This window comes from Lineus longissimus, chromosome 19, assembly GCF_910592395.1.
Source record: "Lineus longissimus chromosome 19, tnLinLong1.2, whole genome shotgun sequence".
NCBI lineage: Eukaryota > Metazoa > Nemertea > Pilidiophora > Heteronemertea > Lineidae > Lineus > Lineus longissimus.
The window spans coordinates 12,559,810-12,583,833 of NC_088326.1; the positions used below are offsets into that span (position 1 = coordinate 12,559,810).

General features: G+C 42.3%; 1 long non-coding RNA gene across 3 annotated transcripts; it reads left to right on the top strand.

Annotated features, from left to right (window-relative positions):
* Window positions 1-9,916: 9,916 nt before the first annotated feature.
* Window positions 9,917-23,322, top strand: LOC135503164 (uncharacterized). 3 transcript variants are annotated; one of them, XR_010449866.1, is made up of 4 exons: window positions 9,917-10,228; window positions 17,422-18,623; window positions 19,777-20,311; window positions 21,787-23,322. It is a non-coding gene; the product is annotated as an uncharacterized LOC135503164 (long non-coding RNA). The 3 variants fall into 3 exon arrangements; XR_010449867.1 differs by lacking the exon at window positions 19,777-20,311; XR_010449868.1 differs by lacking the exon at window positions 19,777-20,311 and having other exon boundaries at window positions 9,918-10,228; window positions 17,422-18,089.
* The last annotated feature ends 702 nt before the right edge of the window (window positions 23,323-24,024 follow it).

The following is a 24,024-nucleotide window of genomic DNA, read 5'->3' on the forward strand; positions in this document are numbered from 1 at the left end:
ACTATAGATATTTCTTAATATATCGTATATATATAGCTCGGTGATTTTATTGAAAATGTTTGCAGTTGATTTAAATGTTTGAATGGTTTAAAAACAAAATTTTTAGAAGCGAGGTCAACAGGGTCAAAAGAAATAGTTTTTTGCGCCAATGATGTCGGCAACGGCAGATTTGAATTAAGATTCGAGTCGATTCTTTTGGAAGCCGAATCTGCGGATGCACAGGGCAATTGCATTTAGAAAGCTCCGCCGACTGATAGTCAAACCATTCCCTGGAGTGCTCGAAAACCTGGAATCAGTGTGTACTTCAGCTTGAAAAGTTCGCGGATACAGTCACGTGAACTGAATTTATATGCCCGCCTGTGAGAGTTTTAATATAATACAGCCCACGTAGTTTCATGTTGCTTGGCTGTATTAATGCACACACAAATACAGAGCAATGCAAACTAGTACGACATCCGTATTCACCATCTTCTTGGAGTAGGATTATAGTTTCACCCCTGCTGAATACGTAATGCACACACGAATACAGAGCAGTGCATGTATTTACAGCCTATTCTCAGTGCGGAATATTGTATTAGTTTCACCCAGCTGAGGACTGAATGCACATATGAATACACAGCGATGCACAGCAAGTTACGGTCTCGGCATCGAAAAGACAATAAAATATCAAGGATCATCTGGGTTCGGTAGATAAACGCGCATAAAAGTCACGGCGGCTGCAATAAGTGACTGTTGATGCTGATCCATGAGTAATGCCCGGATAATGGGACGGTTACTCACGAGATCGAACAGGCCGTTCCATCTCTTTGTTACAACGCATCCGTCATTTCCTTGTCCACACACGGGTTACAAAATGTCTATTTACTTGTGGTGTCTCTTGCATTAAGAGAGGCTCCGCGGTTCTCAAATTGAAAAAGTAATTTCCGTGATGGCAATCGGTCATTTCTGTATACAGGAAATGGAAGTGATGTTGGAATTTTGCTCATAAATCCCAAATAAAGAGGGCCTCGTTGTTCAAAACAAATTTTCGGTGACTAACGCTGGCGTTAGCTTAACTTAGCGTAATCTCCTTCAGTGAAGTCCATTAGACTTTAGACGCCAAGTTGATTTTACGGCAACGTAAAAACCGGGCTCTGAGCTAGAGTTAAGCCACAGCTTGGCAATGACATTACTTTCGAGAAAAAGGATTGTAGACTATCTTCATCTAACTACGGTCATTGTACATTACATCCGGTCCCAAAAGACGCGATGGTGATTCATATACATCGTCAAAGACTATCCGCCACCATTGTAACAATGTTTCGATAATATCTAATGCCAGCGCGACTGTTGCACCAGCCTCCTCCGAGATGCTGTTAATGTCCTTGATAAGAATGACCAATGGTCCGATGATGACTCGTGGTGTCTGTTATCAGTTGAGGGAGTGGGTAATTTGTTGACAGCTTCTTAATATAAGCTGCATCGGGATGCTGTCGTGGTATCTATAAATACGTCATTTTTGCTATTGCAGCGTCCCGGAACAATAGAGGTGTCACATTACGCAAACACCCACTCGGAATGTGGATGGCTGGGCCGAACGATGATGCGGAAAGTGGTAGTCGTTGGTTGTGTGGTTCGGACTAGACATGTAATCTGCAACCCCATGGCCTTATATTGACAAGCTCATTCCCCTAACAGCGGATCGGATTTCAATGGGGTAAGACGGCCCCATCGAATTGACGGAGAGGAGTGGACTGTGAAGTCATACTTTTAGGGCGATTGGTGAGGTGAGCTAAAAACAGACGGGCATGCATATATGGCGCATTCAGTGGCGGTCCTCGGTTGCTGATCATGAGCTGCAGGTAGCTATTGGTCGCCACAAAGGGGTGGCTCCGGCCAAAACATCAAACGCTTGCGTCCTCGACCAAGGAAAGCCGCGAGGTTGAATTTAATCACGAGAAGAGTAGAAATGCTGATTTATTACACGGCATATTTTGAATTTTTGTTCATTTTTGATAACAACCAATTGTACACGTAGCTCTTCGTGCCTGATTTGCATCGGTTGTTGTTGTCGTGCCAAACACTGCTGGATGCTGATCTACGGAGCTGCCGAGAACATAGTAAATCGATTTCCACCCACCTGGCAGCCCCCGGGTTGTTATGGGTGAGCGAATAACCTTTCGCTTCACCTGGCCTCAGCTAGTCGTTGGCAAGTCTAATGAGCATTCACACCCCGCGCACCTGGGCCACCGGAACTATATTCCTCGCGATGAGATATTGCCAGCCTACAAATCATCGCACTTACTCTGCTGTGTAGGATATTGTTCATCCGCTCGCTGCATACACTGTAGGCGGCGAAAGGTTACGGCGCAGTTTATGGACATAGCACGCTAGAGAAGAATGAGTCATTAGGCAGATCGAAAAGATGCCGAAACTACATTGTAAATCTGATTTTCCGGAGAGTGAGAAAGGCTATTGCGCAACCTTTTTCATGTTTTAGGCTGGGGAACACTCGAATTCCGATAGACAGCTTTGCTTGGTATAAATGCCCTTCTGACCTTCGTTGGTACTTTAAGGTTGGGGAGTTCTCTTTCCAAAGAATTGACGATATCTGATTCAGATCATGTTTTGTTTCGGAATATCCCGTGTTTGTCTGATTACGAAACCGCATTCCCGTATCAGACTCTCTTGGGAAATATTGTGTCAGATGGAAGGCGAGCGGCACGCAATCACGGCGTGGGACTCGGTGTGTTTTAATGCAATCATAAGTTTTATTAGAGCTCCCCCGGGGAGGGTAGTTGATAAAGTATGGAATTAGTGAAACCTTGGAAACACTGATAAACCTTGGAATATTCAATGTAAACCATGGAATCACTGTGCAAATAGCGCGGGAAATCGGGTGCGTTCCTTCCACGATTTATACCCTCCCAACTGACAGTCTCGTCCCAGCTGACTTTATCGATAGCAACTTGCCAGTTAGTTCAGAAGCCAACATTTTTAATGTGGAGGATGACGTCATCAATTGGCAATGCGCTGTGGTCGTTAGAATATTTTATTTCTCTTCAATGGAAGCAAACATTAGTTTTTATGATTGTTTTGTATTCCATAGACGATAAAGTATTATGCTCGGTACTAGATGCACGAGATCATAGGACAAACACACACGTGAATAAAAAAAACCGCTTAGAACTGGTGACGTCACAAAGATCTCTGCATCCCTCGATGCGTACTGGAAGATGTAAGAAATCGCTCACGGCGAAGGAAATTTTCATCCGCAAACTTCGGTAATAAACATACATGACTAGGCTTCTTTTATTCATCGTTTGTTATAAAATATCAGTCAATCATAGACAATTAGGCCTAGACATAGTCGTCAACCTTATCCATGCATAATGCATGGCAGGCCCCCAATTTTCTCTGTATCACCCTGTATGAACAGACCGATCCGTAGTTCAAATAGGCCCCGCGTGGTGGTGGCGTATTTATAAGAGGAGCGCTATTGGTCCATATTATGGGTGTGTGGTGGGCGTGTCTTCCCATATTTGGGAGATCAGTACTGTACACTAGAGGCGAGGTACAACTGGGTTGTTCTAAAATATAGACTATTGAATCGGATATGCGACAGATTTCTAAATTACCATAAAATTCCGATCTGATCATGTAAGAATAAGCTCCAAATGTTGATTCGTAACCACGTTAGGTTCGAATGGCATTATTTCATGTTTTTATGCATTTTTAGGACTGATTCCAAGGTTTATCACTGGTTCCAAGGTTTCACTGATTCCAAGCTTTATCAACTACCCCCGGGGAGGGGCTATACGGCAGCACTATACGACTCCTTATTTCAAATTACGCTGGGATTGGCGTATCCGCTCCCATGAAATCTGTTTTCTGATGGTCGATGTTATCACTATCTGCCCTGATAACCCTTTGATAAGACTGTAGAACAATGGGAATTTAGGCCTAGGTGCGAGCGGGCTTTGTTTAAATACAATAGACCGTGTATTTGGCTGAACCAAATTACTGCCAAAACCTCACAGGTCAATGCCTATATGCACCACACCAAATATCATCGCTACATGCAAAAAGCAACACCATTTGTCATCGAGTCTCCATGGAAACGCCAAACATCAAGTGCTCTCGAAAAATTCATTAAAATGACGTCAATTGTGTTCCGCGAACTGTTCTTTCAAATTTTTAATAACTCGCACACATCTAGAAAACATTGCACTAAATGTGACACATTCAACAAGTGACTTCCGAAAAAACTTCTAGAGAGCTTTTTGTGAGAAATCAGACATTCCATGTTCTCATAGGGCGGATAATACTTTGTACAATATCTATATTGGTTTGTATGTAATTAAAGACTGTTGTCATAGTCTCTGTTTTTTGTGTGTGTTTGTGTGTTTTGTGACATATATAGTACATTTATTACTTATTTTGGCAATTATCTTGCAGTTAACAGATTTCAGGCCCTGCCGAATACACGGTCGACTCTAAACAAAGCCCGCTCGCACCTAGGCCTAAATTCCCATTGTTCTACTGTCTTATCAAAGGCTTATCATTGCAAATCTTGATATGGAAACCTAAAAAACAGTTTTTTATCATAAATACAAAATGTTAAGGCTGAATGGCCGACAAGCAGTTCTTTCTAATTTGGAGTTTTTTTCCGATAAGGCCGACATGCATGCTAATATGCCCAATTCTAAGAAGACACATAGTAAAGGAACCAATAAAAATTGTCTTTTCTTTTCTCAAGAGTGCAATGCATGGTCGAGAATACCACTGATCAAATGAACCAACCATATTTATTAGGGGCTTACTCAGTATTTCCATGTAACTGCCTCAATCGTTAATGACATTTTCCCGAAAAATGATACGACTTTCGTATTAAATTTCTATTCTTAGACCATCAACATCATCTTCATGACATTAAGACTACCCATATATTGGCAATTTAGGAAATCATATATAGGCGATAACGCAATTAAGTTAAAAGAAATGTCATTAACTGTTTTTAAGATATTCTAACCAACATCATAACGATTATTTGATTATAAACCTGGTACTTGGAAACCTGCTCGCTGACGTAAATCATGGAATGCTCTTTATTTTAAAAATATTTGCGCCTATTTTTTTCTTCTAAGATTTGAAATTTTAGCGATATTTTTGGCGCACTACGAAATTTCATACGAAATTTCATTTCTTAAATGGCAACTTTATGATATCCAGTATTTTGAGCCGGAGACTTCATCAAGCTCAGACTGTATTTCCAATTCATGACCATCAGAACGAGAAAACCATGTGGGTCGTCAACAAAGTTTTTATTGACCATTGGTCCGTCACATTGACAGGAGATCAGATTAAATGACCCGACTCTCACCATCGGACTTGTCGCTATCGCAAATATTTTGGAACATTCGATCGGATAAATCAACCTTCTCCTCGGTTGATCGGGCGCCGGCAGCCATATTGAAGCCATCCATCCATCTCATCGACAAGAGATCAAATCTGGCCACAGACATAGCATGTCCTTGTCAACAAAACTTTACATTAATTTATACCGACGCATTACGTTTTTTTGCTCTTTAGGCCTCGCCCAATACAGGTCTATTGTCTTTAAACTGAGCCCGCTCGCACCTAGGCCTAAATTCCCATTGTTCTACAGTCTTATCAAAAGGTTATCAGGGCAAATCTTGATAACATCAACCACCACGAAACAGTTTTAATGGGGGTTGATAGGGCAAGGGCAAGGGAAAATAAACACCAGCGTGTGTGCACGTTCGGTCAATTATTTATGATTTCTCCTTTTTTAATTCCCAATTGTGGCTCCCCCCGTAAGCTATGCATCTGATCAGATACGCACTTTCCCATAATTTCGGAGTCATTTCTTGAATTTCATGGCCCTCCGGGGGATCCGTGGACCACTAGTCTAATCTGAAATAAAGATTCCGGATCACTAACCGCAATAATCATTCTGCTCAAGTTCATTGTTTTCATGTAGAATCATGACACAGAACACATTAAATTCAAGGATGTGGTCGCCAACGATCGACCTGATGGCTACAGTGGTTTGAATGTTAAATGCATTTAGTCGGTTGATAAGCAAGAACGCAAATGTTGTCTGTTCAGAAGTGAATTCCCATCATCAATCTTACCAAGGAGAGATTAATCCATACTTGATTTTACTTACAATCAAAGGGTAACCAACCCCGGCCAATCAGATCTCCTTATGGCCGTCTCTGCCGCGCATGCCGGAACCACAATTCATAAACACAGAAAGAAGTCTCATAATTGCTTTTTTCGGAAAGATTTGATGGACAGATTTATTTTTCACCAGCCAAAACGAAGTCTATCTTGTGTGAACGTGATTTATTAGTTTATGCTGCTAAGAATACTAATATTTCCAATAAATTCCTATCAACTTGGGACGCCGGATCATCAGACCCAGCGGACAGCCCTTTCGGTGTGACAATTTGGTGTTGGAAGGTGAGACCAGCTGGGGGAGATTTGCGCCACGTCCGGGAAATCATGGGTAGAATCCGTGCAATCATCCCGAAATTGGATGAATGGAATCATCTTGGAACCTCTGGCACTTCGTTCCCAGGAACAACAGTGAAGCATCCGACGACAGAACCATTTGATAAGCCAGTAGAACAATGAGAATTTAGGCCTAGGTGCGAGCAGGCTTTGTTCAAAGGCAATAGACCGGGTATTGGGATCGGCCTAATTTTTTAACTGCATGGTAATAGACAAAAACGTGGATTTTTACTGCCAACTGAAGAATAGTATATAGCCAACTTTCTTAAAATATTTCCCATCCGCCCCATAATATGCTAAGGAAATGTGAGCAACAGATCAGGGCTGATTCCGCTGATAGCTTGGATCAAATGTCATACCAGAATTCCCCGGGGAGCATCGATCGATGCCCCTTGATATCACTCCCCTGGTCCACTTGTTCGCAACTGATAGCTCCCGATCACTGGGTGGAAAGATCCCCAATCGCTGAGGCAGTCAGCTGCCTTAATGAGTTTGCCTTTCCAAACATTGATTAGGACGGATTTCTCTAGTGAGTTTTTGGGTTATTGATAAGAATGTTGTATTTGAAAATACGAGGGAAAGACCTTTTGTCTGGGCTGCTTGTTCAAAACAGATTTTGAGGCAATCTCTTGCTTCAACGAGTTTGCCTTTCCAATAATTGTTTATGAAGATCTTTCTAGGTTGATTCAGGGTTAGCACTGAAGCGATATAAAAATGTTCGAGAAAGCACAAAGGGAACATTACGTTATTTTGCACCTTGCCCTGCAGTTAAAAGAATTCAGACCTAGCCCTATACACGGTCTACTGTCTTTAACAAAGCCCGCTCGCACCTACATGGAGCTCTAACTTTCTATTGTTCTGCTGTCTTACCAAAGGATTATCAGGGGAAATCTTGATAACATTGATACTTTGGAACCAGCTTTCGTGGGGGCGATATGCCTAAACTGGCAAGGGCAAATGAACATGAAGAAAACCCTCCCCTCCAAGCATTTGGCTCAACAACTACAGCCTGGGCGACTAAGTATTACCACGAAGGAACCTCGCAGTCCCCCGGTTCACATGCTCGCGACTGATAGATCTTGTTCACTGGTTGGAAGATCACAAATCGCTGAGGCAACCCATCGCCTAATTAATGTGTTTCGCTTTCCATTTATTGAGAATTCCTCCATGTTGAGTTTGCGCTGCTGGCATCATAAGAATGTTATGCTGAGACGCACGGGGAATCAAATCAATTTCAGTGTTTGTCAACTGGGCCCGGTAGTTCAAAACTCATACAAAAGTTAAGTATATCCTAGGACAGATACAAAGGTATAATGTGGGATGATGAGTTGTCATGAACTCGCCCGAAACACAGCGTGGGAAATGAAAGTTTTCTTCAGAAAAACAATGCAACTTCACGTATCGGGTAACTATATTGACCCTATTGGGCCATTAGCGTACGTATATCAGTTTCAATGGCGTGATGTCCGCCCGAAACAAGTCGAGCGAGACTACAGATATTGTTTACGTATTGACATTATTTCTGTGAAACGCTAAAATTTTGAGGCCTCCCACGGTCTGTACTGTACAATCCATCTAAGAAAGGTAGGCATAAAATTCTTGTGAAAGAGACATAAAACGAGATATTTGGTCATTCGATTGGAAGTGATGTATCATGCTCATGTAGCGCATTCTTCACAGAAACCTTGTACAAACCCCAACTTCTCGCCTCTCCCTTAAACTCGTAAATCTTTTGATGATGTTTATGCATCATTTCACCTGTTCCATCATCCGTCCATTCCGCACATTCCACAGAGCCACCGCCCAGCGCCGTATGGACGGCTTTGTTGTTTTCATAGTAATTGCGCCATGCGATGCGGTAATATTTCAAAATCAGAAATGACAATGATATATGTCTCTCTCGCGTATCTGATGAGGATTTGGTTGTATTTCAAACTATATGAGTAATTTACATCGATATAGCAGGTGAACGATATTACTCCCACTCTATCCATCATCATGGACATTTTAAATCCAGTAGGCGAATGAAGATTTCAATGTCAGTACAATAGCATTGGAATGGATCGAAAGGTAACGGTGTAAAGGTTAGCATTGTCATGGAAAGGTCTGGTCGGGCATGACCTTTATTTCCCCCTGGCAGATTCAAACCTACCTACCCCGACGAAAGCTGTTTCGCCGGGGTCGATGTGATCACGATTTGCCCAGATAACCCTTTGATAAGACAGTAGAACAATGGGAATTTAGGCCTAGGTGTGAGCGGGCTTTGTTTGAACACTATAGACGGTGTATTGGGCTAGGCCTAAATTCTTTTAACTGCTAGGTAAAGGGCGTTGATAAAACGTAATGGGGTTTGCAGTGTATTACTACGGCAAGGCCGGTAAGCAGGGCATATATTGAATGTTAAAGGTTAGAGTTCATTACAAGTTAATCTTCTTTAGCTATAAGATTTTTTGTTTGGAAGCGTTTGACAGTTAGTCCATATTCGGTAACAAACTCAAACAGTATTGTGTCCTCTGGACCAGCATTCCTTTCTATTCTTCATTAAGAAGCTGGTCTGAAGCACGTGAGATGTAGTCTGGTCCCCAGGTCAACATGAAGATTCTGCAATTAAGTATGGAAATAGGCCCAACCCTTGATCAGCTCTGCTTGGGGCGCTTTTGTTCCTTAACCCATTTCCCTGTATTCCTCGGACCGTCATCAGGTTTTATTTTTCTCGAAAATGATACGACTTCAACAACATGATTTGAAAACCAAATGCAAATTATCACATTAACATGCACCTCACTTAATGAACACAAAAATCTCCTGCAAAGAAAAGAATACTTGATTTGAAACATTTTTGACATTCGTTAGGGCATGTACGGAATGTCGGGCTTGATTCGAATAAACTTTCATCAGTAAATACGCTGGGGAGATGATACCTTCTTTTCAAACAATTTGATTTCGATAGATATCGCGGTTGGTGTTGTGCTCTGGGTAATGGATGGAGATGAAACTTAACACTAAATTAAAAGTAAAAACCCTGATTTCAAAGCATTTCTTTTTTTTTCGTTTCACCAAAACAACTCTACTGGGTGTAACTTTGTGTTGGCCAAGAAACCTTTCATGGTTTTTTTCAGGCGCTCAAACCCTTTTTTCTAGGAGTGTAGGCCTACTATACACGTTCATGTAACTTTTATTCTAAGGCGACCTCATGATAAGTGTGTGAAAATGTGCATGTAAAGTGATATGTCAGTTTCCGCCTCCACCCACTCGGGTAATTGCAAGCCAGTGCTCTCCTTTTCTTTCGACATCCTGGGCCAGCCGTTCACATATGGGGCACACGCAGCGCATCGGAAAACAGCAACCACCGTGGCGGTTATTAACCGGCGCTTCCCCGGGTTATTGCAACCACTCAAACTTGCCAATATAGGGGAGTTCACATCGATTTCCGAAGAACCGGAAGCGAACAGAAGTCATTCAACATCGTATAAACATAGACACGTCGTCAACAACTCAGTCAACAACAACACGCAGGCGCCGCATCAATACACGTGGCGCCCCCTCGCACCAAATCGAGGAACCTTTCAGTGGCATTTCGTTGGATGTGATTTCGCTCGTGCGTGGGCTGAACCTCTTCGTCAGTGGTCTTTATATGTAGTGGACGGATAGCTACTGTAGTTTAGGATACATTTTCGCAGGGAGTACTTGGATACACAGAGAAATGAAGGTTTGTACTTGCATGTAGTAATTAGAATGCTTTAGGGACCCTGAACATGACGTGAGTGAAATTGAAGGAAGGACTAAATTTCTGAATTTCACAATGCTTTATTTTTGTACACGATCCCTTCGCTGCAACTCCTCTTTTTAAAGTGAGTTTTGATCTTTTTTCGTTTGATTATGTACATCTACATGTTCTTGTGTGTATTTTACAGCTTTTTGTATCGTCTGGTCGAGGCCTCTTTTATATTAGCTGAACTTTTCAACGACATTTTAGAGCTGTTTACTTTCTTTTTTGCATGAAATCTCTTATACTTCCATCTATTTCTAACCAAGCTTGGCTCAGAAACTGTTCGAAGTTACGGTAGTCAACGCCCATCGATATACCAAACCCTCGATAAAGGATAAATAACACATTTACCGTTTTTGCTTTTTTGATAAAACAATAGCCTATCATTACTCTTTAATTACCTTGTAAATATTAATTTTTAGTTATTTATTCTACTCCGTCGTAAAGGTCTTTTTTTATTTGCCTAGTACCATGTTGAAATTACCACGCATCCCTGCTATTTTGCAATATTGTATATTCAGTTATTTCCTTACATTTTAAAAAGTATTTTCTCCAGTTTTGTAAATTGTGTTTTAAGTCTTCATAATAATTTATATGATTTTTGTTTTTATTTGTTTTGCTAATCTTCGTTTAATTCAATAATCTTTAATTTAATTTCCTGTCGCTTCATTTCGTTTCATATTTTGAGCAAACGGAGGGTTATTTCGTTTTCTATCTCCACAAATATCCCTCAGCACTGCTGCTTATCCTTAAAATCAGAGAAAGAACTTCGCTTACGGGACATCGAGTGCTGAGAGAGATAAGGCTAAATTGTTCATGATACAATCATCTTAAATTCTTCCTCTCAACCTAAGACTCGCATTAATAGTTATTACACCGTTCGGAATTACGGAAGCGTGATAAATGACTTACATCAAAATGCTATAAATTCTAATGTATGCTATTTGAAGGCCAATCAAACCACTCGACAGTTTTCAAATGAAGCGATAAAATTTTAACGGCCAATGCAACGCTGAGATTAAACTTGTCATGATTAAATTGGAACTTATCTATATTCCACGGTTTCTAGGTTCCCTGCACTTTTAGAAAGGAAAGGTTTTTGCGCTCTTAAAAAAACCAACACAAATATTATGCCCCTCGTAGAGGTTTTTCGGTAAAATTAATAGCACAATGATTTTTGTGGTGCAGAAAATATATCGTTTCGTCCGATACAAACACTTATTCCCTTGTCAGGCTCTAGACAATTGGCTTAAAACAGAGACTGTTATATTGAATTTTAGTACTACTCAATAGAATAAAAGACATCATTTTCAAAAATTTCAGTTCAACGGACTTTTTACAGTTACATGTATTCATTGGCGTGTAAAATAAAAGTGTCCGGCGGAATTCACTTTTTGAATTTGTTAGGTAAGAACGAGAAACACCTTTTTTCATGCCCGGCCTTATATAACAATGCCACAAGATATATCGTCAGCGATAACCGAATTTTGGAATCGTTTTCTCAGGTGAAAGTTTTATCAATTTTGGTTGCTCGGTGTACTCCAGCGCAGAGAGATTAATCAGCTTAAGTCAAACGTCATCATTTATTATTCATGATGAAGGATTTGATATGAAACGTAATATAAATCTTAGATAGCTTTGAGGCGGTCATATATTTTGATATCGTATTGATGAGCGTTTTATTTACCGCCAGATGATGGAGATTGCATGGGTAAATAGTTGAGTTGTGCGTCTTGTTGTCTAATCATCAAACGTACAGTGAAAATGAGTGCATGCTACCCATCAGTTCCCTATAATACCTTTGAAGACAACATTTTATTCTGAAAAACCCTATTTATTCTTTATAATTAAAGCCCAAATATTTCAGCATATCTGATGAATCCAAAAGAATCTGAGATCAAAAAAGGAACTTTCTTTCATTTGCGAAAGCAGATTGCTCAGTTATGCTAATTTGCCGACATATCCATGGTTCGTAGTCTCTCTCTCAATGCAAAGATTTATGAAACAATTCCGAAAAATTACCTCAGAATCTCGTAAAAAGTAGGAAAAGTTCGGCTGAGTTTCGGAAAGAGCAGTAACCGCGGAATCTTGAGAAAATGTAAGGAAATTATTGCGGCGGAATATCACTCTTAGAATGTCGTTTCCATGCAGTATTCAGCACCGACTGCGTGGAGGTCATTAATATTTTCATCAGGAATTATTCATACTACCAGAAGAACTGAACATACGATCATAGAAAGCATCTCATAGATAAGAGGATGAAGCCAGTTTGAGTATTTAGAGAGCAGTGATGGAATACTCTAAACTCACCCATATAAGACCGTCTGCATATTCAAGTAACGGAAATTCACGTGATCTTTGCTTTTCAATATCATCTAGCAGCAAATGATATGACTAAAATCTTCAGCCTGAATAGTGCACGGTCCGCCTCGGGATGTCCTCTTCGTGAATGGACTCACTTAGTACTTATGTCTTCGAGGGTACCATAAACTGTCGGCAAATTGCTTTTTTTCCTGACGACCAGTTGAAATTTTTCCTCGGGGAGAAATTGCTGGTGGTTGTTAATATCAAACAGTGACAGAGGATAGAGTTATCCTAGCAGTTAATGTGATGAGATGGCCGTATGAGGGATTAAATGCTAGCTCGCTTTCTCGGGTTAATATCCTCTTGACCTCCCGCCGGGAGCATATTTCGCCGGGTCACATCCTAAATGATGTTATCTTGTTTTGCTCTGTTTGATAGGTATAGGGGGAGTTAATGCTCAGGGCATCCAATGGAAACATACCCTGAACATACGCCTCTACTTATTTGGCGATATCCAACATGTCCGACTCACTTACACTCACTGGCCTACGAATGTATCAACGCCAAGTCGCCATGCAATTATCACTTTGCAATTCCAATTTAACAAATTAACGTCAATACGTCAATTAACGTCGGATTTTCTAATGAAGATAGTACCTCGCGTATAGTAGTATTTCTCAGCTAGCGTAATTGAGGTTTCGTAAATCTCACGAATAACGATTTGATTAACAAGGTTGTCCAAAAATTACCCAGTGTCATTCTACCGGCGGTCAGTCGTATCCAGTGTTGCGTTTTCATACGCATATTTCCGCTTTGGCTTATCCACCACAATGATTGTTATTCCATTGGGGCTGATGTTATCAAGACTTTCCCTGATAAGCCTTTGATAAGACTGTACCACAATGGGAATTTAGGCCAAGGTGCGAGCGAGCGGGGGTTGATGTTATCAAGACTTTCCCTGATAACCCTTTGATAAGACTGTACCACAATGGGAATTTAGGCCAAGGTACGAGCGAGCGGGCGTTGATGTTATCAAGACTTCCCTGATAACCCTTTGATAAGACTGTACCACAATGGGAATTTAGGCCAAGGTGCGAGCGAGCGGGCGTTGATGTTATCAAGACTTCCCTGATAACCCTTTGATAAGACTGTACCACAATGGGAATTTAGGCCAAGGTGCGAGCGAGCGGGCGTTGATGTTATCAAGACTTCCCTGATAACCCTTTGATAAGACTGTACCAAAATGGGAATTTAGGCCAAGGTGCGAGCGAGCGGGGGTTGATGTTATCAAGACTTTCCCTGATAACCCTTTGATAAGACTGTACCACAATGGGAATTTAGGCCTAGGTGCGAGCGAGCGGGGGTTGATGTTATCAAGACTTTCCCTGATAACCCTTTGATAAGACTGTACCACAATGGGAATTTAGGCCAAGGTGCGAGCGAGCGGGGGCTGATGTTATCAAGACTTTCCCTGATAACCCTTTGATAAGACTGTACCACAATGGGAATTTAGGCCAAGGTGCGAGCGAGCGGGAAAACGCAGAACGCACTGCGAATTGGAAGGTGGATGCCTTGTGAGCAACAGATCATGTTTTCACGTTTCAGGAGAAATAATCATTTGTAATTCCTAATGCGTGGATTTTGTGGAACCTTGCTGTTATCATCAGTCTTGTGGAGCTAGCATTTATGGTACCTCGTTGGACCTCAAGTAGCATTTAGCATCCCGGATGGCTGACCGATCATGCTATCTGCTAAGTGATAACTTCATCCTCTGTCCTCCTTTGATATCAAGAACACTCATCACTTCCTCCCCAAGGACCCATTCCGTCGTGTCCTCAGGAAAAAAGGCAATTTGCCTGCAGTTTATGGTAGGTGAGATCGCCCTCCGTAACAGGGGATGGGGGAAAGACATCGATATCGTTTGTTTGCAATAATGTGGCATAAAAGCTTGTAATGGCACCAGGAAAGAATGTATTCGGGCTGTCGGATTGACGCCGTCGAAACATCAGCGCCGTGTCGCCTCCGAGGTTCCGGATTTGGTTCACGGTGTACTCATGTGACAGAGAGGGCGACTCTTAACAACATCGTAGGATTCCTCCTACCTCACACCACAGATCGCCCAACTATTGTCCACAAGCCCCACGAAGGTTGACCAGATGGTTGTTATAAGAAATAGACATAGGTCATTGACCATATACGCCAGCTAAATGAAAACTTGAATGTTTGGCGTTTTCATATCTGCCAATAGCGTGCCAAATAGAATATTTTGTTTGTAATTCTCACCTCAAAATATAGCCTATTTTACTTTTTTCTCTCGCGATGTATTGCCTAAGAAACGCTTTAACACGCAATAAAGTGTTATAAGTAGCCGGGAAGCGACTCCCTAAGGTCTAAAGTACATCACTATATAAAAAAGGGTGATAGCGCCAGTAAGTTTAAAAAGTTAAACGTTTGGTTTATAGTCTGATATGAACTGCGGCAGTCATCCGATTTCACACTTTAACCCAGTCTATCATGAAGCTTTTCAATACAACTCAGATGAGCGGTTCATTCAGGGCTTCAACCTGAGCACTTCAAACCAGTCCCCATCGATACCCCTGGGTGGAAACTAACAAATTATACTGGTGGCATGTAGGAGAACACCAGTTTCGTTCTTTCAGCAGTTCCGATTCTACGTCCATTGTAAAGGTGAAGCGTACAAGTCAGTGTCAGGGGCCCAATACAATTTAAATTCATTTGAATTTTATTCACATCGCAACCAATAAAATCTCATACAAACGCAAACTAATCGTGTACTTTCTATGACACAATGGTATTCACGGCCGCCTTGGAAATATGATTCAGAGTTTATAAATCACTTTTGACGAACGGGTGCGCATTTCGAATGAGAACCCGTCCTGTTTTAACAGCTCGCCCTGGTACACAAGGCAAGGTGATTTAAAAACCTGTGGTCGGCTCAACGCACCGAGATCACAGCTAAACATGTAAGAAATCTAATCTAAACATTGTTTTTTTCATCCTGAGATCAGCCTTAACACGCTTATGCAGAATGAATAATTCTCATGGGCAGTTTCATTCTGAAATATGGGATGAGTAGAAGGAAGAAAAATAATATCGCGTTATTTCGCTGGTGGTACATCACCGGCAAAGAAGATTAAAACATAATATGCGGACTCGCCAGTTGAGTGTGTTATAAAAAGAATCAGGGCATTGGGTTCATCGGGAAGGAGGGGAAAGAGTTGAGATACCATCTCAATCTTATATGCTGTGGTGAGCCAGTACAACTCAACCTAATGGATCATGCACAACATGTAGCACTGCTGTGGTGAGGTTTCCGTGAAGATTTGACCATAAAATCATTCTCGCTAGAACTTGAAACCATAAAGGAATTAGAAATCTTTCGGAACGAAGTGAATGCCAACTTCAACGGTGGGGGTCCTATCTTTGTTTTCTGGAGAGAACAGCCTCCAAGGTTTGAAACGGGCATTCACTTCGGCTTGAAGGACTTCTAATTGCTTTAGGATATCAAGTTCTAGCCAAAATGGCGGTACCTATGGTCAACCCATAACACATCAGTGCTGAACGTCTCATGTTCCTTAGCGAAAGGTCCTCGAGCACGTTGACATGCCCGTGGTTTCTCATGGCAGAAATAAAGACGAAGAGACTCTTAGAGTACTCGTGCTGGACGATTCCCTTGGTTGCCTGGAGACACTAACATTGTTAGACGGACATATCACGCGAAACCCTTTCAATAAATGCACTGCACGATTAAGTTACTCTTCCCCCTAAAACAACGTGTTGCAGACTTTTTCCTGTGAGACTTCATGTAGTGATAGCCAATTAGAAGCCATCAATCCCTGCTTCACCGGCGCAGCTTTCGAAATTTAGCCAATCACAAGGGAGTGTTGAGACTTCCGGTCACTTACATTGAAGGAAAGCGATGATTTGGCGAAATCAGTGTTATGATTTGCTGACAGAGCAATAAGGTGGACATCTCAGACAACCGAAGCTTATGCATAAAATATAATGCCAGTACGAGTAATCTCAGTGGCAAGGTGATGATGCTAGTCTTCCGTTGGCCGGGTCTTTTGTCATTCAGCATGTTCAGCGCGCGAGCTGGGCAAAATTATCATGTTGGATTGCCAGCTCATATCTTGGCGAAGGAGAGTCACCTTCATCATTTGGTATGCACCCGGAGTGCTGGCCTTGGTTGGCGAGTGCTTGAAGGCTCTTGTCTGTCCTGTTCTGTCACCACACCGGGCCGTGATATGGAAATACGAAGCCAAGACAAAATTGATGACATCGACATCAAACACTGTACTGGTCGCGATAGCTTTCCGAAACCCGCAAGCATGGCAAGACGTAAAAACGCTAAGATCTATAATCCGCTTGATTAAAGGCTCCCATGACTACTCCAAAAGGTATTAGTGTCGCGTCCCCCATTATCTTTTTTCCGGTGCAAATGGGTTTTTTACCGGCATTCGATTTCTTTAGGCTCATCATCATGTTTTATTGAAACTAAGTGGCTACAGAATGGCACTTTTATCGACTGGGGCTGAGTTGACCAGTTACCTTTCAACATTTATCTTGGTCTTGACAGGCTTGTTCAAATGCTACATCGAAACCGCGGCCGAATCCTCCCGTAAATTATGAGGAAATCAGTGAAAGCTTCGGCCCGGCGGCGACTTTCAAATCTTGCACGCGATTCCTATTTATTCACGGGGAGGTTAGTTAGATTTTAATCAAAACAAGCAAGAGACGGTTACTTGTATTTCTCCTTTTCTCCACTTTTATAATTTGTGTAATTTTCTCTCTTTTTCCAATTTAAGCTTCTAAATGTGGCGTGCCTGTGCCTTTTTATAGTGACGCTTTCGTCTTTCATTCGCCAAACGAACACACAATGCACCAACCTTTGCTTGACAGGACTCTCGGCCTGTGTTGGTTCATGCAAGAAGAACTGTTCACACGACTGTGCGCGCCTCTGCCGGCGGAAATTACGGAAATGCAATGCCTTGGACGAACCACGAGAATATTGTGAAAGGTACGCGGGCGGCTGTGCAAGTTATTGTTATAGAAGAAAGTGCGTTAAAAATTACTGCAAAAAGTGCCGGGGTGCCTACGCCAGATGCTGGTATTGCTATTAAAGTCAACATACTCGTACACCCGTAGATTTGTAGAACTGTCGGAGTGTATCGGACATACAACATAAGGACCTAGAAACGAGGATGATTCCTGAGTCATCATGCTAGTCCCCATTAGACACTGATAGTGCTGTGACTATTTCCTAACATTCAACAGTCAAGGACCAAGATTCGAGGATGAAAATGTTATAACATATATTTTTCGTGTTCGTGTTTTATACACACTGTCGTAATTCGCGTCCCGCTCGGGAGATGTAGTGCATTGATATGCAGTAGAATATAGTAGGAAGCAGAGGGAACGAGGATACCATATCTAGAAGAAAAGAATGACCAGCGGACCTTTTTCTGACGCGTAGGCGAGTAAACGTCTTTAGCGCGAGATGTTTGTGGATGGGTTTTCGATTCCGCTGAAGACGGTACGAATTCTAAATTATTTCTGATTTAAGCGCCCTTTCCTTCACCCAGTTACATTTTTATAGGAACTCTGAAAAACTATCATGTAGAAGGTCAATCCGGCTAAAGCAATAGATATCGTTAGGAAAGTCTGTGGTTTCGAGAACACGAAATTTGCTGTTCCCAAACCACTGAACTTACACGTTCAGAACGGCTATAGTTTGAGAAACATGAAATTCCATGCCCCCAAACCACTCGGCTGAACTTACACCTTCGGAAAATCTGTGGTTTCGGGGACACGAAATTCGTTGCTCCCAAACCACTGAACTTACACGTTTCGGAAGGTCTGTCGTTTCGGGAACGAAATGCGTGTTTCAGGAACATGACCTTCGATGCCCCCAAACCACGAGCAACCTGGCTGATTGCTCCGCTTGATACTAGTTGTACCTGCCCCGCCTCTATCTGTCTAACCAGTGCGGACGAGTATACGTTGATTGGTACGTAATCCTAATTCTCGATCGAAAACTCACTGATATTGTTGATGTTTAGTAGATCGTCTAGCTTTTTGTTTCGAAAAACGTAGTCTGTGTTACATTCACTTGTATATCTGATGCACATGTACATGCACTAGTTCTTAGTTTGCACTAATGCGTAGTCTGTGATCCGTGATACATGTACAAGTAGTTCTTTCTTGTTATAGTAGTCTGTGTTTCGCTCGCAAGTAGTCTTCGTAAACAATAAAGCGTAGTTTGTGTTTTATTTAGAGTGCAAGTAGTTCTTCCTTGTTGAAACCTTGTTTTTGTTTTTCTTCACGTAGTGGTAGTGTGAGGTGGTCCTACTATCACGGCTTGCACCGACGTTGCGCTTCTGATTGTGCAGCACGACAAGACGCCTCACATATATCGTAGCCATCGGTGTTAACGCTACTGACACTGACCTCGAGAATGTCTTTAAACAAAGCCCGCCCGAACTTAAGCCTATATTCCCATTGTTCTACTGTCTTAGCAAAAGCGTAACCAGGACAAATCTTGACAATCCCGACCCCTAAGAAACAGTATTCGTGGTGGTCGTCATGGCCTACCCGACAAGGGCAAATAGTTGAAGCACGAACCAATAAAACAATCTCGCCCACGGCGAAGAATCCCCATCTTTGGACGGATTGGATGCGGCAGCCTTGATGTCATGATGACACCAGATGATAGTTCTTCAGCACTCTCAACAAACACTCCATCACTTGCAAGATTCTTTATTAAAATCTGTATGCCGCAAAGACTTGCCAATAAGACACATTAGCGATTTTGTGAGCACTTTCCGTGTTGCACACTACTCTACTGAATCGAATGTTACTAACATATTGCGATGGAACCAAGGTGTAGAAGCTACATGTAACATGTTCTCGCAACAGAAAAAGTCTTGTCGTGAAACAAGTGAACAGTTGGTGCGTCCTGTTTACGAGAATCTCAAAAGTCTTTTCTATAAGATTTTCCCCGTATGATTATTCACATGACCAGTCGTGGTGCACTACCGGTACTAAAATACATAACGTATAATGGTTTTAAAGACAGTATCTCGGCAGCTATGTGCAGTGCCGCCATTTGTTTTGCCATTTTTATAATAAATTATTTTCCCACTCTTTTTTTCTTTTTTAAGCTGGATTTTGTGGCGTGCCTCAGCATTGTACTCCTTATGACTCTGCCATATTTCATCACCGCCCAATGCACGAACTATTGCCTGACTGGACTATCATCCTGCGTCGGTTCCTGTCGAAAGAGCTGTTCACATCAGTGCGAGGGATTCTGTAGGCGCAAATTACGGAAGTGTAACCGCTTACGCCGAAACCGCTGGAAAAATTGCGACATTTATTCCTATGGTTGTGCCTCCTATTGTTACCGACGAAAGTGCAAGTACAACGTTTGTAGAAAATGTAGGACGGCCTATGCCAGGTGTTGGAATTGCTGAGTCATCAGCCTCGTCCCCCGATGCCTTTAGTTTTGGAAAATTATTTCGTGTACATACGATTGTAGGACCTAGAAACCAGGTTGATGCGGCAGCGAATCGCCGAAATATTAAGGATTATATTTTTTCAGTTCGGATGTTTTTAGAGCTCCCTGTAGCGAATCTCGTCCCTAGTTGAGTAAGGCTGTGCATTGATCACACGCAGCTAATAAAGCGAATAACGGTGGAGGTGAGGATCATATTTACAAATTCTGGCATGTTCGTTTGCGGATTGATCCCAATATTCTCTGTTAAATCATTGCAAAGAGAGATTAAAAAGATTGGAATGCTCAGAAGAGTATATACAAGTTGGAGTAAGTTTGTTTTTAAACTCGCAGTAGAACTTGGCTGACCCCCTCCGCCATCGATGTAGCTCTCTAATGTTGTAAGACTATCCACTGTGGCAATGGTATCTAACGGAATGGAGTAAAATCAGCTTTCCATGTCTCTCACACCACATTTAGTTATAAATTACTAACTTACTAACGAATAAAATCTTGTACTAAACTGCATGTAAACTTTTAATTTCCCATTCGAACCCCAACCTTCCGACGCCTGACTATAATGACTGAAATACACCTTAACTTCGTCTGCATGGACTCTGAATTCTGACATTGTTCTTTATGATGCACGAAGGCTTAAAGCGAAATGTTTAATCTCCAAGGCTTATTCTCTGGGGTCTGCATGCTTTTCCTTTTCCTGCGAACGTTTATTGCATGCTCCAAATTCGCAGTTGCGTGTTTATTATCGTTCACACCTTACTCCTGGCTGTTTCCTATTCATTGTGCTCCTCCTGTGCCTTCTGCGCTGATAATGGTATGATCCTGTGCATCCTGTCATACATGTGACACTAGTGCATCTACGCCTCTGTGCTTACGTGCTTCTGCATGTGGCTCCTGTCATACATGTGCCTCCAATGCATCTGCACCTCTGTGCTTATGTGCTTCTGCATGTGGCTCCTGTCGTGCATGTGCCTCTAGTGCATCTGCACCTCTGTGCTTATGTGCTTCTGCATGTGGCTCCTGTCGTGCATGTGCCTCTAGTGCATCTGCGCCTCTGTGCTTATGTGCTTCTGCATGTGGCTTCTGTCGTGCATGTGCCTCCAGTGCATCTGCACCTCTGTGCTTATGTGCTTCTGCATGTGGCTGCTGTCGTGCATGTGCCTCCAATAGACCTGTGCCTCCGGTGCTCCTGTGCCTAATGTCCTTCTAAGCCTTATGCCATGCCTGTGCCCTCCGTTTCTGTCGTTGCTCCACCAATTAACCGGGCCACACATCACACTTCTCCTGGAAGTGGCACGAACAGTGCCATTACCCGAGAGACTTCTAGCAGTTCTACGTACATGGCAGCGTTTAGTGTTGTAGACTGTATTTTGGTTGAGAATCATAATCAAGGTAAACTGAGTAAAGACGACCCTCTTTTTCGCTCAAGATTTTCTTGGCGGATGCACTTAAACTTGCATGATTCTTGTTAAGTCATGACATGTCTTTTGGTGATATGCCTTCACTTCAACCACTGCATCTAATAAAACGATATGTGCGAGAGACAATGCCAGACTGTTGATCTGGGGTTGTGATTAATTGCCCCGGGGTTGCCTTTGTCGCACTTTTACTTTGCAATGCAAAACCAAAACTAATAACACATTTCCCGCGTCTTCCATTTTAGGTGGTTTGTCTGGCCTGCCTTAGCCTTGCCCTCATCGTGACCCTCTCGCCTTTAATCCAGCAGACCACCGCCCAATGTACCAACAGCTGCCTCAGCGGGCTGTCAGCCTGCGTGGGGTCATGCAGGAAGAACTGTTCCCACTACTGTGGGCGTCTCTGCAAGAGGAAGTATAGGAAATGCAAGGCAAGGAAAGACCACAAAAGAAACTGTGACATCTACTCGCACGGTTGCGCCGTCTATTGTTACAGAGTGAAATGCAAGACGTCGATTTGTAAAAAGTGCAGGACATCTTACGGCCGATGTTGGAACTGCTGAGTCGTTAGCCTCGTTCCTATGGCGCTCCGTTAGGACATTAATTATTGATTGTACGTGCAATATAGAAGGACCTAGTTTCCAGTATGACGTGGATTTAGACTTTGGATTATTTGTGGACATTTTTGGATTATTTGATTCGAATTTTAGGATGCTGATTAACCCCGTCCCGTTCGGATGTAAATGGAATTTTGCAGTGCATTATTCTGAAGTAGATCATGTCAAGAAGCAGCTGGAGTGAGGGTGGCATTCCTTGCTGTTAAATACGTGGAATATTGTTGAAATCTATTCTACGTCAAATGACGCCACCCAACCTCATGTTTTGTTGTAAGAGAATGTGGTCTTATTTTAATATTGCTAGACGAGTGACCTTTCTCACACAAAACACGGAATACCAAGTGTGTATACGGAATTTTTGATTGCTAACAAACATCATAAAAAAGCTCAAGTCCTGAGCGCAGTGGCCGTTGTATCCGGCCAACAATCTGGATGACACTTCAACGCGACTTCTTCGAACAAATACTGGAACTGTTACAATTTTTTTCTTTTTGTTTGCAATCGGTTGCATCATTTCGATAAACTGTCTTCAATGTTTTATGTTTATTGATTAAGCCAGATCACAGCTATTACTGCGCATGTCAAAACTAGTGTTTAGACTGTGGGAGTGCCTGGAAGAGGTAGTTTGTAAAATATGGAATTCCGCCGCCATTTTTTTCATCTTTATCTTCTCAATCTTGAACAGGAGATGCTCAATACACGTAACCTATCCTCTGTGTGCCTTCTGTAGATTCAAGTGGAGAGGTTTTTCGTCTAAAGTTGTGATATACGTAGTGCTGTAAAATGGCGGCTGTGTTTACAGTCAGAAAATCACGTGGCTGGGCATGCGCAGTAGTGACTGTGAACTGGCTTGTTAAGTTTAATTCTTTGACCACCTACGTCCTCCACGTCACCATGTTCATAGACACGTGAAATACAAGGAAAATACAATTGATAACACGAAATTTGTACTTGTTCTGGCTCTGACTTAGTCGTCTTGTGTCGAGTTTAACCCACGAATACATTCTCCCGATTGTACTAGCCTAACACCGTAAGCCCCTCACCCCCGACTGGCGCTAATGCGGTCTAATTCTTAATGATTAGATTGTTGAAATCCGCGACAGGATTTTGTCGTGACACGTTCTGCTGTCTCGTAATAGACTGATAGGCTAAGTTTTAAATGTTCAATCGGACGCACGTGGCGGACTGGAACGTCCTCTCCCGAATGAATAACACCTATTCCTGCACTGACTAGTGTGGTTCACCAACCCCGGGGTATGCTCCCTTGGATCTTCCCCGGGTCCAATGTCTCCCGACCAGGAATGTTTCGGTCTTCAAAAACCGTTTTCAACAAACCATTTATTAATCAGGGGCGAAGGAATTATGCCTTGGGAACAAACCCTGAACTTGATTGTACCCCTATCCCTATCCATAACAGACTATCTTACATGTATTCTTCTTCAAACACCGATCCTTACCCCTAAATATTTTAGACTTAGAGAAATCTATTAGGCCTTTATCGATTGCCTTGTCTGTAGCTAGTCTCTAATATCATCCCAGTCCATTTCCTCAGTAGACAGCTCTCTAAAACACACATTTGGTAGATTCAAGGTACCAGACAACCCAGGGAACATATGACCCACGGAGCATGGGACCCAGGCAACATACGGCCCGGAAAATATCGGACGTAACCTATTGTACGCTGAACGATTGACACGTGTTTCGGTGTTTCCGTAGTCGAAAAGTCATGGCCTCTTCAGCGGTCAATTGTAGTGAAACACTAAATTATGCAGGGAACATAGGGCCCGGGCAACATAGGACCCAAGGAGCTCATTGTTTGGAAACGCTGAACCATTGACGCGTTTTCTGTGATTCCGCTATTGAAAAGTC